Below are 22,170 nucleotides of genomic sequence, written 5' to 3' on the forward strand. Positions count from 1 at the left end.
GGTATATACTAAGTTGTTAGATTTTATATGTGATCTAGAAATTGCATGATATGTTTACTATGATTTGCATGTTTATGAGTTTTCTGTTGGGAATGAAACAGTGAGTATATGAACAAACTAAAGGATATAACATCTTCATACTTGTTATGAACGAGTGTTATAACCTATTCCATTTGGTAGATATATATTTCCAAGGTTTCAACCCAAAGAGAAGTTGTGAACAGCAAGGTGGTCTCAGCCAAAGTATTGTGAACAACATGGTCTCTCGGTTTTGTGGGTACTAGGGTCTCGGGTATAGCAGCAACTCATACAATGAGTATGTAAAATATTTTTTGCTTCGGGGGCACTACCCCTTGACCCTGCTCGTTAATCGACTAGTGGGACCATCGTGGCATTGCAGCTCATAAATCTTTATTGAAATCATAGTAGATTTATGTCATAAGGATATTATAAATATATATATGACATGGTGCATGGTTATGGCCCTCTTCCCCAATATGATTGGATGTGTGTATATGTGTTGTAATTCATAATACGGCCTGCGTGTCATGCCTTCATGTTTTTATCACTCTTATTGTAAATTTAGACTACCCTCGAATGTAATTCAAGGTTTCTTTAGGTTTTGTAATGTACAAATTAGAGAAGAATTAGTCTACTGGATGATGGTGGAAAAGGGAGAACGATAACAACACACGACGACCCAAGGAAACACTTGGAGAAGATGCTTAGACCTAAGTTGACCTTTTGATCTTCTCATTGGCTTGAGAAGATCGTAGTTTATGGGGTCATAACCATGTCACGCTTAATTTAGCATATATGTTGATGTGTGCCATGATTGTATGTAATATATGTGTAGTTTAACAATAATTAGGTCCTTTTAATATATGCCTACCAAAGTTTGGTACTCACTTCTAGCTCTATCAATTGTAGTCAGGTTTTGCCAAAGCAAAGTGACTTGATTTATCTTACTAGAGTGCGATAGGATAATTGTGATGTCTGACTATTAAACTTTGGGTGTGACTTAACTAAGTTATATCAATTGGATTGAGAACTTAGAGGCATATCCCACATGATGAAATTCAAGTTATACTAGTCTTGGAGGATTAGCCAAAGCTAACTCAAGATGAGCTATAATGTGGATTTCATAAGATGGGCAAACGAACAAATAGTCTTATTCACCAAATGATACAAGAGTTACATAGGATGTAATTGGTAAATGTTACTTACCTTAGTTATACTAAGTCTTGGGAGATTAGCCAAAGCTAACTCAAGATGAGGTATAACATAGATCTTGTCCCACATGAATGCCATCGTGATTGGATTTGGAGCTAGTAATATGGGTAAAACTACATCCATGACTTGCTCCTACCAAGCTTTATAATTCAGTAGGAGAATCATTTAATTAAAGTCTTAATTAAATAACCTAAATATGATGCTTATTTCTACATTTTATTATTTTAGATTACAATATCGTCAAATATGTTGAATACCCTCTCTCTGCGATCTATCCTTGATAAGGACAAGCTCAATGGAGCTAACTTCCTCAACTAGTATAGAAACTTGAGAATAGTTCTCAAGAAAGAAAGAAAACTATATGTCTTAGAGCAACCCATTCCTGAAGCACCCCCCACTACTACCACTACAACTGATAAGGATGCTTCTAAGAAGCAACAAGATGATGCATTAGATGTATCATGCCTTATGCTTGCCACCATGGACTCTGAGCTTCAGAAGCAATATGAGAACATGGATGCTTATGATATGGTTGAACATCTTAGACAACTATATCAAGGACAAGCAAAGCATGAGAGATTTGAGATCTTTAAGGCACTGTTTCAGTGCAGAATGCAAGAAGAAAGTCCCATAGGGCCTTATGTGCACAAAATGATCGGGTATGTGGAGAATCTACAAAGGTTGGGATTCCCACTAGGCTAAGAATTGTCCACTGATCTTATTGTGTAGTCATTGCTTGAGAGTTACAGTCAATTTATCATGAACTACAACATAAATAAAATTAACAAACCACTGCCTAAGATATTGAGCGTGTTGAGAATTGTTGAATTCAACCTTAAGAAGGTAAAGCCTAATACCGTTTTGATGGTGTAAAAGGGCAAAGGAAAATGGAAGCCCAAAGGTAAGGGTAAGACCTAAACCAAAGGCAAGGGCAAGACTCATACATTGAAACCCAAAGGCGGGGTTGCTAAGAAAGGAACCTGCTTCCACTATGGTGAGACCAGACACTGGAAGATGAACTGCAAGGTGTACCTAGAGGAACTTAAAAGGAAGAGAAGTGAGACTTTTACCTCAGGTATATATGTTATAAAAATCAATCTATCTATTTCTTCTTCATGGGTATTAGATACCGGGTATGCATCTCACATTTGTACAAATGTGCAGGGGCTGAGAAATAGCAGAGCATTAACGAAGGGCGAAGTTGACCTATGAGTAGGCAATGGTGCAAGAGTTGCTGATGTCGTTGTAGGAACATATTCCTTATCTTTGCCCACTAGACTTGTTTTAGAACTAGAAGCATGTTGTTATATGCATGCTTTAATCAAAAATATAATCTCTATTTCTTGTTTAGACAAGAAGGGGCTTTCATTTATAATAAAGGATAAATGTTGTTCTATTTATTTAAATGACATGTTTTATTATAGTGCACATCTACTAAATAGACTCTATGTTCTAGACTTTGAAAACCTAATCTATAATATAAATAGCAAACGATTCAAGTCTAATGATTTGAACCAAACATATCTCTAGCATTGTCACTTGGGTCACATAAATAAGAGTCGCATATCTCAACTCTATAAGGATGGACTTCTGGACCCATTTGATTTTGAATCATATGAGGCATGCAAATCTTGTCTTCATGGCAAGATGACTAAGACTCCATTTAGTGGACACAGTGAAAGCACTAATGATCTGTTAGGACTCATACATACTGATGTATCCGACCCTTTCAGAATAACAGCTAGAGGAGGCTATCATTATTTCATTACTTTCACTGATGATTTCAGTAGATACAACTATGTGTATCTGATGAAACACAGGTCAGAATCCTTTGAAAAATTCAAAGAATTCAAGAATGAAGTACAAAACCAACTTGGAAAGAGTATTAAGATGTTTAGATCAGATCGAGGTGGTGAATACCTTAGCCAAGAGTTTCATGATCATTTGATTGAGTGTGGGATCATATCTCAACTTACTCCACTTAGAATACCATAATAGAATGGTGTATCAGAAAGGAAAAATCATACTTTATTAGATATGGTATGATCGATGATGAGTCAAACAGATCTTTCTACTTCCTTCTGGGAGCATTCTCTAGATACGACCGCTTTCACACTTAACCGCATTCCATCTAAGGTCGTCATCAAGATGTTGGTGCGGGAAGCATCCGACGATCGAACCTAAGTTTTGATAATGGCAAAGGATTCAAAGTTAAGGTGCTTTATTTTCTGACAGCTTTTGCTGAGTGTTTCAGGAAAGCCCTAACTGCGGTTAGGCAAGGTAAAACCCTAGGGGGTGGTAACCCTAGGTCATAGGGGGTGATAACCCTATGCGGAAAGCCTTGGCAGGTCGATGGCTTCAGGCAAAAGTCCTAGGGGTGGTAACCCTAGGTGGAAAGTCCTGGTGTCGCGAACCAGGTGAAAGTCTGAACTGGCCGGTGAAGCGGATGTTCAGCAGAAAGTCCGGGAGCATCGAGTGCCGAGCAAAAGTCCAGTCGATCTGGAGGATCGTACTGGCAACAGGTAAAATCTCCTGAGTGGAGTAGGTGAGGACGCGTTCCCCGTAGAGGGAACAGTAGGTGGCGGGAAATCCGAAGTCAGACCCGGACAGTCCGGAGACTGTCATAATTTCATATTCATACTATTACTTTGTGTTAACTTTGTGTTGCAGGTATTTTTGGATTAACACACTTGCAGGTACCAAAAACACAAAGAAGAACTCGGATGAACAGTGTCCGAGGCGCCTCCATGGAGCTTGGAGGCGCCTCGGGTGCGAGCCAGGAAAAGGCCAGCGCAGCAAACTGGAGGCGCCTTGAAAGGAGTTCAAGGCGCCTTGGACCGGAGGTGGAAGGCGCCTTGGATAGGCTGAAGGCGCCTTGAACCAGATAGAGTTCGACCAGGTCCGTGCTGATCCACGCGGGTGACTCGGCTCGTTCAAGGCGCCTTGATGAACAGTTAAGGCGCCTTGAACACCCTTTATAAGGGGTCTCGAGCAGTAGCACCTAAACGACAAGAAAACAACTTCCAAGCTTCCATTCTGCTGTGTTCTGCTCAAGTGCTGCTTCCAAAGTGCTGTTGCAACAGTCCGACGACCCGAAGCTCAGATTCCCTTTCTACTACTGTTGTCGGTATAATTCTAATTGCAGTTACATTGTTGCAATTAATCTGTAATATTCATACGAAATTATAGTTGTTTCCCACGGAAAGCGATCAAGGATCGCAGGCCTTCGAGTAGGAGTCGACCTAGGCTCCGAACGAAGTAAACCACTGTGTTCTTGTGTTTGTTTCCTTTATTTCGCTGCTTTAATTACTCTACGAACGTTTTACGATTCCGATAATCGAACGAAATAGCCGCGAGCGCTATTCACCCCCCCCCTCTAGCGCGTCTCGATCCAACAATTGGTATCAGAGCGGGGTCGTTTTGAATTGGTGCAACCACCTTTCAAAACAAATTTTTTCGCAGTTTTTTTTCGTTTTCGGAGTCGAATTAGAATTTAGCCTTATAGCTATATTCTAATTTCTGTTTCCCTCAAATCGACTTTTGCTCGAAGTAGGTGCAACACCACTCAAGTTCGTCTTTATTATTCTTTATTCCAGCACTACTAATCCAAGACTCAGTCTTGGAACATATTTTGTTGTTTTCTTTTGTTACATATTATAAATGGCCCAACAAGAGGGTTTCAGCACTGTACGTCCCCCGCTATTCTCCGGAGAGGATTTTGGCTACTGGAAGGGAAGAATGGAAACGTATCTAAAGATACAATTCGAAACGTGGATGATCATAAAGATGGGACTGAAACTGCCAATCGATGACGACGGCAAAACTACACCCTGCGAAAAGTGGGACGCCTCTTTAATAAAAAAGGTTGAAGCCGACGCCAAAGCTACCTGCACCCTCCAGTGTGGTCTTACCAAGGAAGAACTCAACAGAGTTGGCCAGTTCTCCTCTGCAAAGGAGCTCTGGGAAAAGCTCATCGAACTCCATGAAGGCACTGACGACACCAAGGTAAGTAAAAGAGATCTTTTGCTTAATAAATTATATAATCTAAAAATGCAGGAAGGCGAAACAGCGAGCTCTCTTCACGCGAGAATACAAGATATCCTTAACTCTCTTCACGGAATTGGCCAAAAGATAGAAAATCGGGACGTGATAAGGTATGCCCTAAACTCGTTTCCAAGGAATACATTGTGGGCATCAATGGTAGATGCCTACAAAGTTTCCAAGGATTTATCTTCTTTAAAACTAGATGAACTTTTTGTTGGAACTTTGTGTTCGGCTAGAGGAAAGGTATTGCGTTGCTTTCGTTGCCGAACCCGGGAACCAAGACCACGACGGAGAACCGAACCAGCATCAGAAGCTGAACCAGATTCTGACGATGAAGAAGGTGACATTACAACCGAGCTGGTAAACCTCGTGAAGAAGCTTTACAAGATGAAAGGATTCGACAAAAGAGATCTAAAGAAGGCAGTAAAATCAAAGGAAGGCCCACAAAATACAAAGATGAAGTTTGAAGTTACATGCTGCGGGTGTAACCAAAAAGGGCACATCAAATCCAACTGCCCTAACCTGAAGGAGGCCAAAAAGCAAAGAAGGAAAAAGGTCCTTAAGGCAACATGAGACGAATCTTCATCGGAGGACGACGACGACGAGCTCGAACAAACGAGTCTACTTGCATTAATGGCCCGGGACCAAGTCGTCGAATACGGATGCGAGAGCGAGTCTGAGGCCGAGTCCGAGCAAAGCCACGGATCCGTATCCGTTTCCGAAGGACCAGACCCCGCTGTAAGTATTTCCCGGTTGAATACTTTAGTTAGCTATTTATTGCGCAAATTAGCTAAGTCAAACCTGAAAGTTAAGTCACTTCTAAAGGAAGTAAGTGTCCTTAAAGAAGTGGCTAACACCAAACCTTTACCTGACCAGAGTCAGACTGAATTACCAACTCAAGTTCAAAAACTTGAAAAAGAAAATTCAAGTCTAACAAATCAGGTTAAAAATTTAGAAAATACCTTAGAACGGTTTACTTTGGGCTCCAAGAATTTGGACTTGATTCTTGGGACACAACAGAACTGGGCTGGGATACAAAAGTAAATATAGATCTTATTTATCATTAATAAACAAACAAAGTGTTAAATCAGTCCAAGCATGGGTCTCCAAGTCTAACTTGGTCAATCAAGTTGGACTTGGCCAATACTGGGTTCCGAAGGATCAAATATACTACCTCGATAGACCATATCGAGGCCATGATCCAGGGGGAGCAAAAAGAAAAACAATCCTAAAAATTTAAAATTTAAAATTTAAAATTCAAAATTAAATTCAAAATTCAAAATTCAAAATTGAAATTAAAAATTAAATTCAAAATTCAAAATTAAATTCAAAATTCCAAATTGAAATTAAAAATTAAAATCAAAATTCTAAATTGAAATTAAAAATTAAATTCAAAATTCGAAATTGAAAATTAAATTCAAAATTCAAAATTGAAATTAAAAATTAAATTCAAAATTCAAAATTCAAAATTCAATTAAAACTCAAAATGAACCTAATCTAACCAACTAAATTACCCGGCAGGGTAACTGAACCTAATCTACCCGAAATGGGTAAAACAAGAGTAGATCACCCGGCAGGGTAATTAAGGTTAGATTAAAACGGACTAAGGTTAACTTGAACCACAGTACTGGTGAAGTTTTTGGATGATAGTACGTTAGGGAAGCTTGGGCATCGCATGTCTAGGAAGATATGGCTTCGACCTGGTGCATTTGGCCAAGTGGAACTGACCGAAGCTACCCTTAAATGGATCCTAACTAGTTAGACCAAGGTTTAGTACTAAGCTCAATGGGTAGGACTATTTGGAAAACCTTGAAGGCATGGTTACTTTAATGAGTTCCTTGTGACTCACCATAGCCCAGAAGTTTATCCAAAGAATGCTTACTTGTTGAACCCAAAGCTAAACCTGAATCTAACACAAAGTTAACCCAAACCTTAAAATTGAATTATAATTCATCTCACAACAATTATAGGATTCCCTGATTGAAAATCTAGGTCGGGTGAGATGATTAAGAAATTTAAAATTAAAAATCAAAATTATTTCAAAAAAAAAATTAAACTTCAAAATTATTTTAAACTTAAATTTCAAAATTATTTTAAAAACTTAAATTTCAAAATTATTTTAAAAACTTAAATTTCAAAATTATTTTAAACTTAAATTTCAAAATTATTTTAAAAACTTAAAAATTATTTTAAACTTAAATTTCAAAATTATTTTAAAAACTTAAACTTCAAAATTATTTTAAACTTAAATTTCAAAATTATTTTAAAAACTTAAATTTCAAAATTATTTTAAAAACTTAAATTTCAAAATTATTTTAAACTTAAATTTCAAAATTATTTTAAAAATTTTAAAAATTATTTTAAACTTAAATTTCAAAATTATTTCAAAACTTAAATTTCAAAATTATTTTAAAAAACTTAAAAATTATTTTAAACTTAAATTTCAAAATTATTTTAAAAACTTAAACTTCAAAATTATTTTAAACTTAAATTTCAAAATTATTTTAAAAAATTAAACTTCAAAATTATTTTAAATTTAAAAATTATTTTAAACTTAAATTTCAAAATTATTTTAAACTTAAATTTCAAAATTATTTTAAAAACTTAAATTTCAAAATTATTTTAAACTTAAATTTCAAAATTATTTTAAAAACTTAAATTTCAAAATTATTTTAAAAACTTAAACTTCAAAATTATTTTAAACTTAAATTTCAAAATTATTTTAAAAAATTAAACTTCAAAATTATTTTAAATTTCAAAATTATTTCAAAACTTAAATTTCAAAATTATTTTAAAAACTTGAAAATTATTTTAAACTTAAATTTCAAAATTATTTTAAAAACTTAAAAATTATTTTAAACTTAAATTTCAAAATTATTTTAAAAACTTAAACTTCAAAATTATTTTAAACTTAAATTTCAAAATTATTTTAAAAAACTTAAATTTCAAAATTATTTTAAACTTAAATTTCAAAATTATTTTAAAAACTTAAAAATTATTTTAAACTTAAATTTCAAAATTATTTTAAAAACTTAAACTTCAAAATTATTTTAAACTTAAATTTCAAAATTATTTTAAAAACTTAAATTTCAAAATTATTTTAAAAACTTAAATTTCAAAATTATTTTAAACTTAAATTTCAAAATTATTTTAAAAAACTTAAAAATTATTTTAAACTTAAATTTCAAAATTATTTTAAAAACTTAAACTTCAAAATTATTTTAAACTTAAATTTCAAAATTATTTTAAAAACTTAAAGTTCAAAATTATTTTAAAAACTTAAACTTCAAAATTATTTTAAATTTCAAAATTATTTCAAAACTTAAATTTCAAAATTATTTTAAAAACTTAAAAATTATTTTAAACTTAAATTTCAAACTTAATTTAAAAACTTAAATTTCAAAATTATTTTAAAATCAAATTTCAAAATTATTTTAAAACTAAAATCTCGAAATTAAACTAAATTTCAAAATTATTCAAAACTCTTTCAAAAATTTATCTCTAACAAGTTTACTTCAATTTAACTATCGTGAAATCCATTAAAACAATTCAACCACTTACTATGTAGGAATTGGATCAATGGATGTTGGATAGTGGCTGCTCCAGACACATGACTGGAGATAAATTGAAGTTTACTAAACTAACGTACAAGAACTTAGGATCAGTTGCATTCGGTAACGAAGGTCAACTTAAGGTAATCGGAAGAGGTAATATCGAACTCAACTCCGATTTTATTATTCGAAAAGTCCTTTTAGTTGAAAATTTCAAGTTTAATTTATTAAGTATAAGTCAATTGTGTGATAGCGGATACTTAGTAACTTTTGACAAAACCAGGTGTTTAGTTAAAAACATTGAAAATCCTGAAATCTTACTTAAGTGACTTAGGATAAATAATATGTATTCAATTAATCTACCGACATCCTCAAAAAAGTGTTTTCTAACACAAGAAGAGGAAACTGATTTGTGGCACAGAAGATTGTGTCACACTCACACTAGACTCATCTCAAAAATGAGTCATAATGGTTTAGTTAAAGGTTTACCAAAACTAAAATTCATTGAAAATTCTATCTGTAATGCGTGTCAACAGGGAAAACAAACTAAGTCAACACACAAATCAACAAATCTTGAAAGAACCAACTCCTTACTTGAGCTCCTTCACCTTGACCTATTTGATTCACATGGAGCTAAGTCACTAAGCAAGAACCAGTATTGCTTAGTAATAATTGATGACTACTCTAGATTTTCATGGGTAAAATTCCTAAAAACTAAAGATGAAACCTATGAAATATTTAGTAACTTTTGTAAATTAATAGAAAATGAAAAAGATACTAAAATTAAAAGAATAAAAAGTGATCACGGAGGGGAATTTGAAAACCATAAATTTACCCAATTTTGTAAAATAAATGGATATCAACATGAATTTTCATGTCCTAGAACCCCCCAACAAAATGGTCTGGTGGAACGTAAAAATAGAACTCTACAAGAAGCCGCAAGAACCATGTTAAATGAATATAATTTAAATCACCAATTTTGGGCAGAAGCAATAAATACTGCAAATCATATTCAAAATCGAATCTTGATCAACAAATTTCACAAGAAAACCCCTTATGAACTATATTATCATAAAATTCCTAACTTAAATTATTTAAAAGTATTTGGATGTAAAGTTCACATTTTAAATACTAAAGATTATTTAAGAAAATTCACACCCAAATCTAACAAAGGAATATTTTTAGGATATTCCTCAAACAGTCGAGCCTATAGAGTCTACAATCAAAACACCCTAAAAGTTGAAGAAACAACTAATTTAATATTTGATGAAGAATATAATCTACCAAATATAAATGAGAATGTTGAAGTTGACCCAAGAAATATAGAAGATGATGAAATTCAACCAAATCTTACTATACCAGAGGAACCAGCCCCTGACCCACTTATCAGACCAACAAGGGTCAGTACCTCTCACCCATCTGATCAAATTTTGGGTGATCCAAATCTAGGGGTAAGAACTAGATCCTCCTATAGAATTCACAGTCAGATTGCCCTAATTTCTAAAATCGAACCAAAAATAATAGAAGAAGCACAACCTGACCCGGACTGGATCATAGCTATGCAGGAAGAGTTAGCCCAATTTGAGAGAAATCAAGTCTGGGAACTTGTATCTAAACCCTCAAATAAGTCAATAATCGATACAAAATGGGTATTTAGAAACAAGCTAGATGATCAAGGCGAAATAATTAGAAATAAGGCTAGGCTTGTAGCTAAAGGATTCAGCCAAGTTGAAGGTTTGGACTATGATGAAACCTATGCCCCAGTAGCTAGACTCGAATCCATTAGAATGTTGTTAGCCTATGTAGCAAACAAAGGATTTAAACTATACCAAATGGATGTCAAGTCAGCATTCTTAAATGGATTTATTAAGGAGAAAGTATATGTAAGCCAACCCCCAGGATTTGAGGACTTAGGGTATCCTAATCATGTATTTAGGTTAAAAAAGGCCTTGTACGGACTTAAACAAGCCCCTAGGGCATGGTATGAACGATTGTCAAATCACTTAATATCCAAAGGTTTCAACCAAGGTCAAATAGATCCAACTCTATTTGTAAAAACTGTAGACAAAGACATCTTCATAGCTCAAATCTATGTTGATGATATAATTTTTGGATCAAATAACTCTAAATTTTTAAAAGAATTTATTAAATTAATGGAAAATGAATTCGAAATGAGTATGGTTGTCACGCCCCCAAAGGAGTCTCTGCCAGACAAAAATCCGACAACATCTCCCCTGTACCGATGACAATCTGAAGCATCACTACAAGCAAAATACATCAGCCACATGCGGCTGGAATATTTATATACACAACCACGCAGTTATAACAACAGCCTATACGGCTGGGATGAAACAATCACAACCACGCAGTTATATATAAAACAGCCCACACGGCTGTACTAAAAACCAACACAGCGGAAAAACGAAAACGGAAAGCCCAATACAACACAATCAACACACTGCTAGCCGGCTAGGCTTTATACAACAAATACAACACCAAAACCATAAGATAGCCACATGGTTATACACAAATACAATGCCGAAAATAAGAAAAGAATATACAAAAGAAAACAATCACGATCTTCGGATGTGACGTAGGGCCCGGCAGACAGGACACTCCGAGCGACACCAACCCTCTACAGGCTACCTGAAAACATAAATGTATACATGCGGTGGTGAGTATAAGTAACTCAGCGGGTAATAGAAAAGACAGTGCATGGTCTACAAACAAAACATGGAGATCACAAGTATACAGTCTCAGTAGGGAATAAAGAACATGATCATACTATCATAATCAATGCATCTGAACCTACCTAACATAATAACCTGACATATAAACTGTACAAACCACAACTAACATAAGGACAGATACATACCCAATCTGGAATCGACACAAGGTACAAAGATCGGTAAACTCACTGGATCTGCAACAGATATACCCGTGACACCTGTGCAATATAAGTACGACTGCATATACATGTAAAATAAATGACATGTATGCAGCATGGCAACCAAATGCAACAACCATATCTCAATCAAGTGCAACAACGACAATCACATGCAACTAGTATCTACTAGGCATGTATGCAAATGCAGATGCACCGCGCATCAAATGCAAGAATAATAACTGCGTATGCATGCTCCATGGTCACCCCGCCACCTCTCCGGACACCACGACCCTAGTATGGCCGAGAGGCTTGGGTCTGTGACATCTGTACTACCCTCCAGCCCACTATATAGTGGTCGAGGCGGACAGTCCGCTAGTAGCTATCTAACTACATAGCATCGGGGTCCCTGACTGCTCACAACGACGGATCTCACTAAACCTCGTGACCGGGTGGCACGACAGGACGAGCGGCAACTACTCTAGCTACCACTACCCATGAGTGGCCGAGTGTGCGGCGCTAAACCAAACCAACTGATGACTCTCTCACCACAAGGGAGACAATGGTCATCAGATGCAATGAATGATGAACATGATATATATATATAATCATCATCCATGCAACAACCCCAAACCTCATAAATACCTCCAACATGAGTATAATCGTCATGATACCTCCACATATCCCACCAAACATATGTATACAACTACACATGTATAATCAACCAATAATCCCCAATGAACATATCAGACACACATGGACAACCCCACATATACAATCAACATGTATCCTCCAATAAAAACACATCGGACACGTGTATAAACCACAGACGTGCAATCAACACACTCCTCCAAAAGTACATAACAAATACGGATATACACACCACATGTAAATGCACGGTCAACCAGATGACTCCTATACACATACCCACCTATGTACAGTCCACATCATATACCCAATCAGCATGATAATACCAGCCACCCGACAATCCCTACAAGACATACTCTACACGTGTAATCACCATAGAGTAGATATCAAGAGTTGAGACGGTATATGAATTAAATGAAACACCTCAAAGATCAAGCATAAGTCTCTAGCAGGAAGTCAACAAACAGATATGATATAAGGTAAAGCAGTCTAATCCATCGGATAACAACCATGCACTAAGTACAAGAAAATCTACATAGAGGTAAAGGAAGAAATACCCGCCTTAATTTGTCGACCGTGTCCAGAATAAATCCCACGTCGTGATGATCATCCCATATCAAAGTCCTGCATAAATCAATATTTACATATTTTATTTAGCTAAATTCACATGAATTAAAATAGCTAAATAAAATCCCTACTCAACTAGGATAACTCCACTCAAATCTGATCTCTGATAAATCCTCCAAATAATCCTCAATCTAACTCACATAATTCATCATCAATCCAACACTAATCCAAACTCATCAAAAATCCTTCTAAATCCACAAATCAATCCAAGATTCAATCCAAATCAATATATCAAAGTTGAATTCTAATTCCTTAACCATGAATCAACTTCACACAATTCATCCATTTCAACTAATCTACACAGATTACAACAATCTATCATCAACAATCTATGTTAACCCAATACCATCATCAACAATCTATCATCAACAATCCATGTAGAATGCTTAATCTAATCTAATACATAACCTACCAGTCATCAATTAATCCAACACAAGAGCATCCAACTACAACGAATCCCTCTACATGCTCCCATGTGCTCTAAACTAAACATGATCTAATATCCATTAACAACACTGATAGAACAGAATAATAATAGAAGGATCTAGAGATACATCACCAGAAAACACTCACCTTGAGGTATGACAGCAAAATTCTGAATCTTACAACCCAAGAAGTTCTATGCCGTCAACTATCAAAGAAGCACTACACTAATTTATCCAAGAATCAATCCATAAATCCAATCATATAGCAAAGGATTTGTTGAACCCCTAATTCACAACATTAAACTCACCTCAACAAAACCTTAGCTCAATCCAGATGCCCCAACTGGTGTTTTACTGCTGGAGAAGATTACTGCCGGAGTTGATGGCCTCACCGGACCCTAGCAGCAACCCTCCACCCCACAAGAACCGCCACAGCAAACCATCTGCAACCTCAACACACCCTAAATCAAAATCAACGTTTCCATAACTGATCACGAGATCAAACTCCTCAACCCTCACCTTTCGGTCACATTGCCGGATCAATGCAGCTTGGCCGGACACTTCACAACAGACCAAGGATCAAACCCAACATCAATCTTGAAGCTAGGTTGGTGATTAGAAGCAGAGAGGTCGGCGATCAGGTACAGGAAAGGGACGGCGGCGGTTGGTTGGAAGGGAAGGAGTTGAGTCGCTGGTGAGTCTCGGGACGAAGAGAGCTCGCGCGCGTGATCCGGCTACATCGTGTGGAGTGGTGTGGTCGGGAGGCTCGGCGAGAAAGACTCGGTGTCAGCAATCTAGGGCACGGTGACAAGATCGGCAAGAAGAAGGAGAGGCTCCACACCTTGAGAGAAGGAAGAGGGAGGCTCGGCCGAGACACACTGGAGAAGACCGTCGCCAGCAGTGAACTCGTGGTGATCGGCGGCGCAAGAAGGGCGACGACGACAAGGAAATCAGGTGGCAGAAACAGGATCTAGGGCACCACGCGTGAGGGCAAGCGTTGGCCCTTTCCTTCCGGCGATCGAGCTCCATCTACCTGCTAATGGAGGGTCAACCGGCGCCGGCACGATCATCTCCCTTGCGACGTTGGCGTCGGGGAAGAAGAGGTTGCGCGAGAGGCTTGGGAGAGGAGATCGGGGAAAGAAAAATTAGGAGAAAGTGAGAAGAGGAAATCGGAAATTAAGGATTTAAATACTTAGGTTAACCTCTAAGTTAATTCCTCAATTAACTCCCACTTAAATGGATATTCCAAAACAAACCTCCATGGTATCCCGAATCTATCCCCTCAAAATAGGTCATACGGACTCCGTTTAATCCCAGAAAAATTTCTAAAAATTTCAGAAAAATCCAATAAGAATTTTCGTCCAATAATATTTATTATTTGATTTTACGGTATCTTACAATGGTTGGTGAACTTAATTTTTTCTTAGGCTTACAAATAAAACAAACTAAAGATGGAATATATATTTATCAAACTAAATATGCAAAGGAATTAATTAAAAAATTCTGCATGGAAAATTCAAAAATAATAAATACACCAATGGCAACCAACAATAACATAGACTCTGACCCTGAAGGAAAACCAGTAGATCCAAAGTACTATAGGAGTGCCATAGGAAGCCTGCTTTACCTAACTGCAAGCCGACCCGACATATTATTTGCAGTTGGTATGTGCGCAAGATACCAATCTTGTGCAAAAGAGTCACATTTAACCTATGTTAAAAGAATACTTAGGTACATTAAAGGTACTCTAAATATAGGACTCTGGTACCCTAGAACTTGCACCTTTGACCTTCTTGGCTATTCTGACTCGGATTACGCCGGATGCAAGTTAGATAGAAAAAGCACAAGTGGTAGTTGTCAATTTCTAGGACAATGCCTAGTAAGTTGGTCAAGTAGAAAGCAACATTGTGTTGCTTTATCTACCACTGAAGCTGAATATATAGCCTTAGGTGAATGCACATCTCAATTGCTTTGGATGATGCACACTCTTAAAGACTATCAACTGAACTATCATAACACAAAAATCTCAATTGATAATATAAGTTCCATAAATTTAACAAAAAACCCAATTCATCACTCAAGGACCAAACATATAGAAGTGAAGCACCATTTTGTAAGGGATCATGTAGCTAAGGGTGATATTATACTCAACTATGTTGAGTCAAAATCAAATCTAGCTGACATCTTCACAAAACCCTTACCTGAACTTGAGTTCAGCTCACTTAGAAGACAAATAGGAATGTGTTGGGTAGAATAGACAATTTTTTTTTGTTATCATTTGCTTTTAAAAAATTCTAGGAAAAACAGTTTTCAAAACTCCAATTTTGTTAGATTTTTAAAATTTGGATTTAGCCTAGGTTTCCCCTAGATATCATGTACCCCTAGATTAAAGCCAGAGCATCTCACAATCACCTAGGTATACCTTGCTTGTGTTTTGAAAAACTTAGAAAGGCGTGAGATGCATAGGGTATTGCCTGGACTCAAGAATGCTTATATCTGTGCATCAATATGAGTCTGGGCGTTAAATATGCAATAAACATTAATCAAGTTAAGTTCTCTAGCTCTAGTCAAGTCTACCTGGATCAAATTAACTCAACTTGACTAACCATGTGAAAGCTACTGCCCTCTAGGCAATCAGCAAGTAGCTAAAGGTTAGACAATTGGGAAAAGTGTGTTTCAATTTTTTTTAAGCATGATTGTACTTTAAGGTTCTAATCAAATTACTTTACCTGATTATTTCAAGGCTCTGATACTTAATCAAATTAAACTCAGTAATTTAATTTGACTCATGCTTGGACTAGAAAACAAACTACTACTACTCCCTGTGAACCAAAACTATATATTTTTTTTAATATCAAAGTTTCTTCAAAATGCATATTCAAAACTTAATTACAGTTTTTTAAAACTTGCCCATGTAATTAAGTATTCAAATATTTTCAAAACTAGTCAACTTTTTATAACGTTTTAAAGTTTTCAAGTGACCTCATATTTTATAACTTCTAAGCAAATTCCTTTATTGAAAATTTAAATACTCATATTTTCAAACTTAGTTAATTTTAAAGACTATTTTAACTAGACTCAGTTAGATTGTACTCTAAACTTAGCTATTTGGCAAAATATTTTCTCAATACAAATCATTTCGAAGCTAAATATATAGCTAAGTATTTTCAAATTTGGCAATCTAAGAAGAAAATTCATTGTTATCCCTCTTTGAAAATATTCCTTCAGAAAAAATACAAATCTACTTTCAAACTGGTTTATTTTTGATATATGGCAAAGGGGGAGAGTAGGTAAATTAACGTTAAAAGAAAATTCAAAATAAAAGGAGGGCTTTTATTAAGGGGGAGTCTAATATTACCAAGTTAAAAGTTTCCAGCTTAACTGTTATTGTATTTGAAATTTATTTACTTAAGCTTGGTTAACTTTATGCATATGTTATTTTTTTTCTTAACTTTGAATTACGTATTGCCATAATCAAAAAGGGGGAGATTGTTGGTGCGGGAAGAATCCGACGATCGAACCTAAGTTTTGATAATGGCAAAGGATTCAAAGTTAAGGTGCTTTATTTTCTGACAGCTTTTGCTGAGTGTTTCAGGAAAGCCCTAACTGCGGTTAGGCAAGGTAAAACCCTAGGGGGTGGTAACCCTAGGTCATAGGGGGTGGTAACCCTATGCGGAAAGCCTTGGCAGGTCGATGGCTTCAGGCAAAAGTCCTAGGGGGTGGTAACCCTAGGTGGAAAGTCCTGGTGTCGCGAACCAGGTGAAAGTCTGAACTGGCCGGTGAAGCGGATGTTCAGCAGAAGTCCGGAGCATCGAGTGAGCAAAAGTCTAGTCGATCCGGAGGATCGCAACATGTAAAATCTCCTGAGTGGAGTAGGTGAGGACGCGTTCCCGTAGAGGGAACAGTAGACCTAAGTCAAACCCGGACAGTCCGGAGACTGCCATAATTTCATATTCATACTATTACTTTGTGTTAACTTTGTGTTGCGGTATTTTTGGATTAACACACTTGCAGTACCAAAACACAAAGAAGAACTCGGATGAACAGCGAGGCGCCTCCATGGAGCTTGAGGCGCCTCGCCAGAAAAGGCCAGCGCAGCAAACTGGAGGCGCCTTGAAAGGAGTTCAAGGCGCCTTGGACCGGAGGTTGAAGGCGCCTTGGATAGGCTGAAGGCGCCTTGAACCAGATAGAGTTCGACCAGGTCCGTGCTGATCCACGCGGGTGACTCGGCTCGTTCAAGGCGCCTTGATGAATAGTTAAGGCGCCTTGAACACCCTTTATAAGGGGTCTCGAGCAGTAGCACCTAAACGACAATAAAACAACTTCCAAGCTTCCATTCTGCTGTGTTCTGCTCAAGTGCTGCTTCCAAAGTGCTGTTGCAACAGTCCGACGACCCGAAGCTCAGATTCCCTTTCTACTACTGTTGTCGGTATAATTCTAATTGCAGTTACATTGTTGCAATTAATCTGTAATATTCATACGAAATTATAGTTGTTGCCCACGGAAAGCGATCAAGGATCGCGGGCCTTCGAGTAGGAGTCGACCTAAGCTCCGAACGAAGTAAACCACTGTGTTCTTGTGTTTGTTTCCTTTATTCCGCTGCTTTAATTACTCTACGAACGTTTTACGATTCCGATAATCGAACGAAATAGCCGCGAGCGCTATTCACCCCCCCCCTCTAGCGCGTCTCGATCCAACACAAGATACCATATACGATATAGACTGGGAAGAGTCCCAAGATGTCTTTCATAAAGATTTGGGATTATAAGGATTATGTTAGATGACTGGCAAAACCATCAGTCGACTGGCAAAACCATCAGTCGACTGGTGCTACTGTTGGAGGTAGTCAACGGCTACTTTGCAGCACCAACGGTCTGCCAACGGTCATTTACCAGTCGACTGCTAAAACTAGCAGTCGACTGGTAGCTGTTTGCTGAGCGAAAAGAATGCTTCTGTTCGCTACCAATCGACTGCGCAATCGATTGTGCAGTCGACTATGCAGTCGACTGCTAAGACTGCACATACACACTTATCCTCTCCGGAGTCACCCTTGAAGTTCTCTTCCTTGGCCTTCGTCCCTTAGATGCATCTGAGCCCGTGGATCCTTTCCGTGCCATCCTTCACATTGCCTTGAAGTCCACTTCCCTCAACTCCACTCTGTTGCTCCTCGTCTGGCGGTCCCTCGGATGCCTTCCACACCATCCTTCACCGACTCAAGGATCCGAGCCCTAGGATGAGCTTCCCAAGCTTAGTTGCACCAAGCTCCTCATGTTTGTTTCACCAAGTCCTGCAAGACTCAAACACACGTATCAAACACATATGAAAGCCTAACTTAAACTCTTTGACACACACATCAAAACCATGATCGTACCGATCAAACTTGGATGATTGCACCAACAATCTCCCCTTTTTTGATGTGTGGCAATATGTTTAAGTTAGGCATAAATAATAACATTGAAAATTAAAAGCAATATGTAAACATGAAGGATAATATCCAAGCTCCCCCTTAACACCTTAACATTTGCTCTTCAACCTTAATTTTCAAGTTTTGCACACAATTAGGTTTCTAACTTAAACCTTCCCATTTCTCCCCCTTTGACACCATCAAAAGTTGTACCAAACATGTACGCATACCAAGGTATCAATGTGGACTTAACATAACCCAAAACCAGCTCTTGAAGGTGCTGGAAAATAGATACCAGTCAACTGCTAACTGTCGCAGTCGACTGGCACATTACTGATATGAATTTCAGCCTTCCGAAGCCAACTTCAGAAATGCATAAAAAATTCTAGAAAATTCAAAAAATCATCAAATTTTGAAGACATATTTCTTTTAAGGTGATCTATTTAGGAAAAATATGTTTTCATAAAAATTCATCATATTTTTGAAATTTTGATAAAAACTCAAATACCTTGAAAATCATTCAAGTTTGTATCAAATTAAACCCTAGTTTTGAATTCATATGTATCAAAAATAACTATTCACTATAAATAAAACATAGAATTGTTTTAAAAACATTTGAAATGTCCAACTATGATCTATGGGCAAGATGCCCATTAATTAAACATTTTCTTTCCCCATAGTTGGCCTATGATCACTAAAAATTGATACATTTCATAACTCATCAAAATGTCATAAGCATATGTGAATTATTTGTATCATCCTAATATCTCACATTTATGGTTAGAAAATAATGCGAATCATTGTGAGATAAAGGTAACCTCTACTTAGCCCTTTTGATCATGAATTTCTATCAAGGCTAAGTGCTCCCCCTTAAGATCTCAAGTCAACCATTTTCAAGGATTTGAATTATGATTTCCATGGTTGGCTTGACCTAAAATCCTCTAACCCTTGAGGATTGATTTTGGCACCCAATATAAATTATTTCTAATTGGGTTAACCAAATATTCCTTGGGAATCCATTTTCTATCTATGGTCTTGGTTTTTGATTACCTCCTAGCAAGTAGACAATGGTAGGTCTTTTCATTATTGGGTTCACTGTATCCTAACCCATTTTTCTTAAAACTTTCCCTTTGGCTCCCAATTATCATGTTTAGGGTTTTGGATCCAATTTCAATTTTTCTAAGGGTATTTGTAAGGTATTCTACCTTTTTCCTTAAAGCCTTATTTTCTTCTTCTAAACATGAATTAGTAGAAGAAGCATGCATATCATCATCCCTAATAGACATGGATTCTAATTTTTCTTTAAGCATGAAAATGTCATTTTTCAAGGTTTTATTTTTCCTTTTTGCCTTGAACAAATTATCATTTGTACTTTTAATGATCTTAATTAAAACATGAGGAGGAAGATTGTATACCTCACTTACCGAGATGTCCGGATCCGAAGTTTGCCCTCCGTCTTCACTTGAGCTCCCTTCTTCATCTTCACTTGAGCTCCTTCCTTCTTCTTGCTCAGATGAGGTGGAGCCTACATCATCAATTCCCATTAGAGAAAAATGGAAAACATGGTGCTCTTCTTCCTCCAATGACGATGGATCATCCCATGTTGCTTTTAGGTTTTTGACTTTCTTCCCTTTTTCTTTTGACTTCTTCTTCTCTTCCTTCTTCTTTAAGAGGGGGCATTCATCTCTTATGTGTCCTTCTCCTTGACAATTGTAGCAAATGACCCTCCTTGTTCTACTTTTGCTTCTTGAGCTTTTCTTGACATGAGATTTTTTAGTTGAAAATCTTTTAAATGCTCTTCTCATTTTTCTTACCATATCTACCTCTTGATCGCTATCCATTGAGGCGCTTGATTCTTCGGAGTTAGAGGATGGTGGAGATGAAGATTTCTTCTTATTTCCCTTTCCCTTGTTTGCCACAAGGGCTACTTCTCTTGATCTATGAGCTTCTCCATCTAATCCTTCAACTCTTGTTTCATGAAGCTCCATTGTTGAGAAGAGTTCATCTAGAGAGGATTTCTCTAGGTCCTTTGATATGTAGTATGAATCTACAATGGAGCTCAAAATTGTAGTTCTTGGGAAAGCATTTAGGGCTTTCATCATCATGTCTCAATTTGAAAGTGTCTCACCTACACTTGTTAGTCCATTAATAATTTCCTTAATTCTAGAATGTAAAATTGATACCTTTTCTCCTTTCTCAAGCTTGATATTGTTGAGTTGAGTTCGAAGCAGGTCTCTTTTTGCCAATTTTGCTTCTGATGTCCCTTCATGAAGCTCCACTAGCTTTTCCCACAAGTCTTTGGGACTTGTATAGTTTCCAATTCTTATTACTTCTTGTTGCGGAAGAACATGTAGTAAGTGATGCATTGCCTTGAAATTTGCTAGATGCTCTTCTTTTTGCCTTTTGGTCCATCTTGTTATGTCGATTGTCTCATTGCGTTCATCCTTGGGCTCTTCAAAACCACTTTTCATGATTAGCATAATGTCAAAATCAGTATTGAAAAATACCTCCATTTTTTTCTTCCACCAAGAGAAGTTTCCTTCGAATTTGGGTGGATGAATATTTGAGCCGGCCATTTTGATGAAGTGCTCTTCTTGGCGATTAGTCCGTTGAAGAGCGTCCTTGCTCTGATACCACTTGTAAGGGATCAGTGGCTGGCTAGAAGAGGGGTTGGATAGCTAGGTCACCCCCAATTTCGATTCTTCTCTACAAGGTTAGTTACGCAAGTGAAATACGAAAACTAAAGCAATGAAAATAAACAAGTAAGAGCAAACGCTAACACAAATCCTTTACGTGGTTCGGAGATTGCTTGCTCCTACTCCACGGCGTGTCCTTGAGGTGGACGATCCCTTGATCCTTATGTGGATCAATCCTCGGCAATCTCCGGCTAGCTCTTACTCCTTCTCGGTGGAGTACAACCTCTCACAAAGCTCTCTTCCTCTTACAAGATGAAGACTTAGATTAGGAGGAAGAGAATGGCTTGGAAGCTTTGGACAATTGCTAAGGAGTTATTCGACAAGCATGAGTAACCTCCTTCTAGCCCCAAAGCTTCCCTTAAATAAGAGGAGAGAGTTGATCATCATATCAACTCATCTCGGCACTAGTCGAATGGAAAAACCATCAGTCGACTGGTGTTACTGTTGGAGGTAGCCAACGGCTACTTTGTAACACCAACGGTATATCAACGGTCATTTACCAGTCGACTGCTAAAACTAGCAATCGACTGGTAGCTGTTTACTGAGCGAACAGAATGCTTCTGTTCGCTGCCAGTCGACTGCTAAAACTGCACATACACACTTATCCTCTCCGGAGTCGCCCTTGAAGTCCTCTTCCTCGACCTTCGTCCCTTAGATG

General features: G+C 37.1%; 1 long non-coding RNA gene across 2 annotated transcripts; it reads right to left on the reverse strand.

The window, feature by feature from the left end:
- Positions 1-12,911: 12,911 nt before the first annotated feature.
- Positions 12,912-14,566, reverse strand: LOC121973467. 2 transcript variants are annotated; one of them, XR_006109624.1, is made up of 4 exons: positions 13,932-14,566; positions 13,721-13,855; positions 13,561-13,632; positions 12,912-12,984 (listed from the first exon to the last, which is right to left on the reverse strand). It is a non-coding gene; the product is annotated as an uncharacterized LOC121973467 (long non-coding RNA). The 2 variants fall into 2 exon arrangements; XR_006109625.1 differs by having other exon boundaries at positions 13,561-13,637.
- Between the last annotated feature and the right edge of the window lie 7,604 nt (positions 14,567-22,170).

This window comes from Zingiber officinale, chromosome 4A (assembly GCF_018446385.1).
Source record: "Zingiber officinale cultivar Zhangliang chromosome 4A, Zo_v1.1, whole genome shotgun sequence".
NCBI classification, from domain to species: Eukaryota; Viridiplantae; Streptophyta; class Magnoliopsida; order Zingiberales; family Zingiberaceae; genus Zingiber; species Zingiber officinale.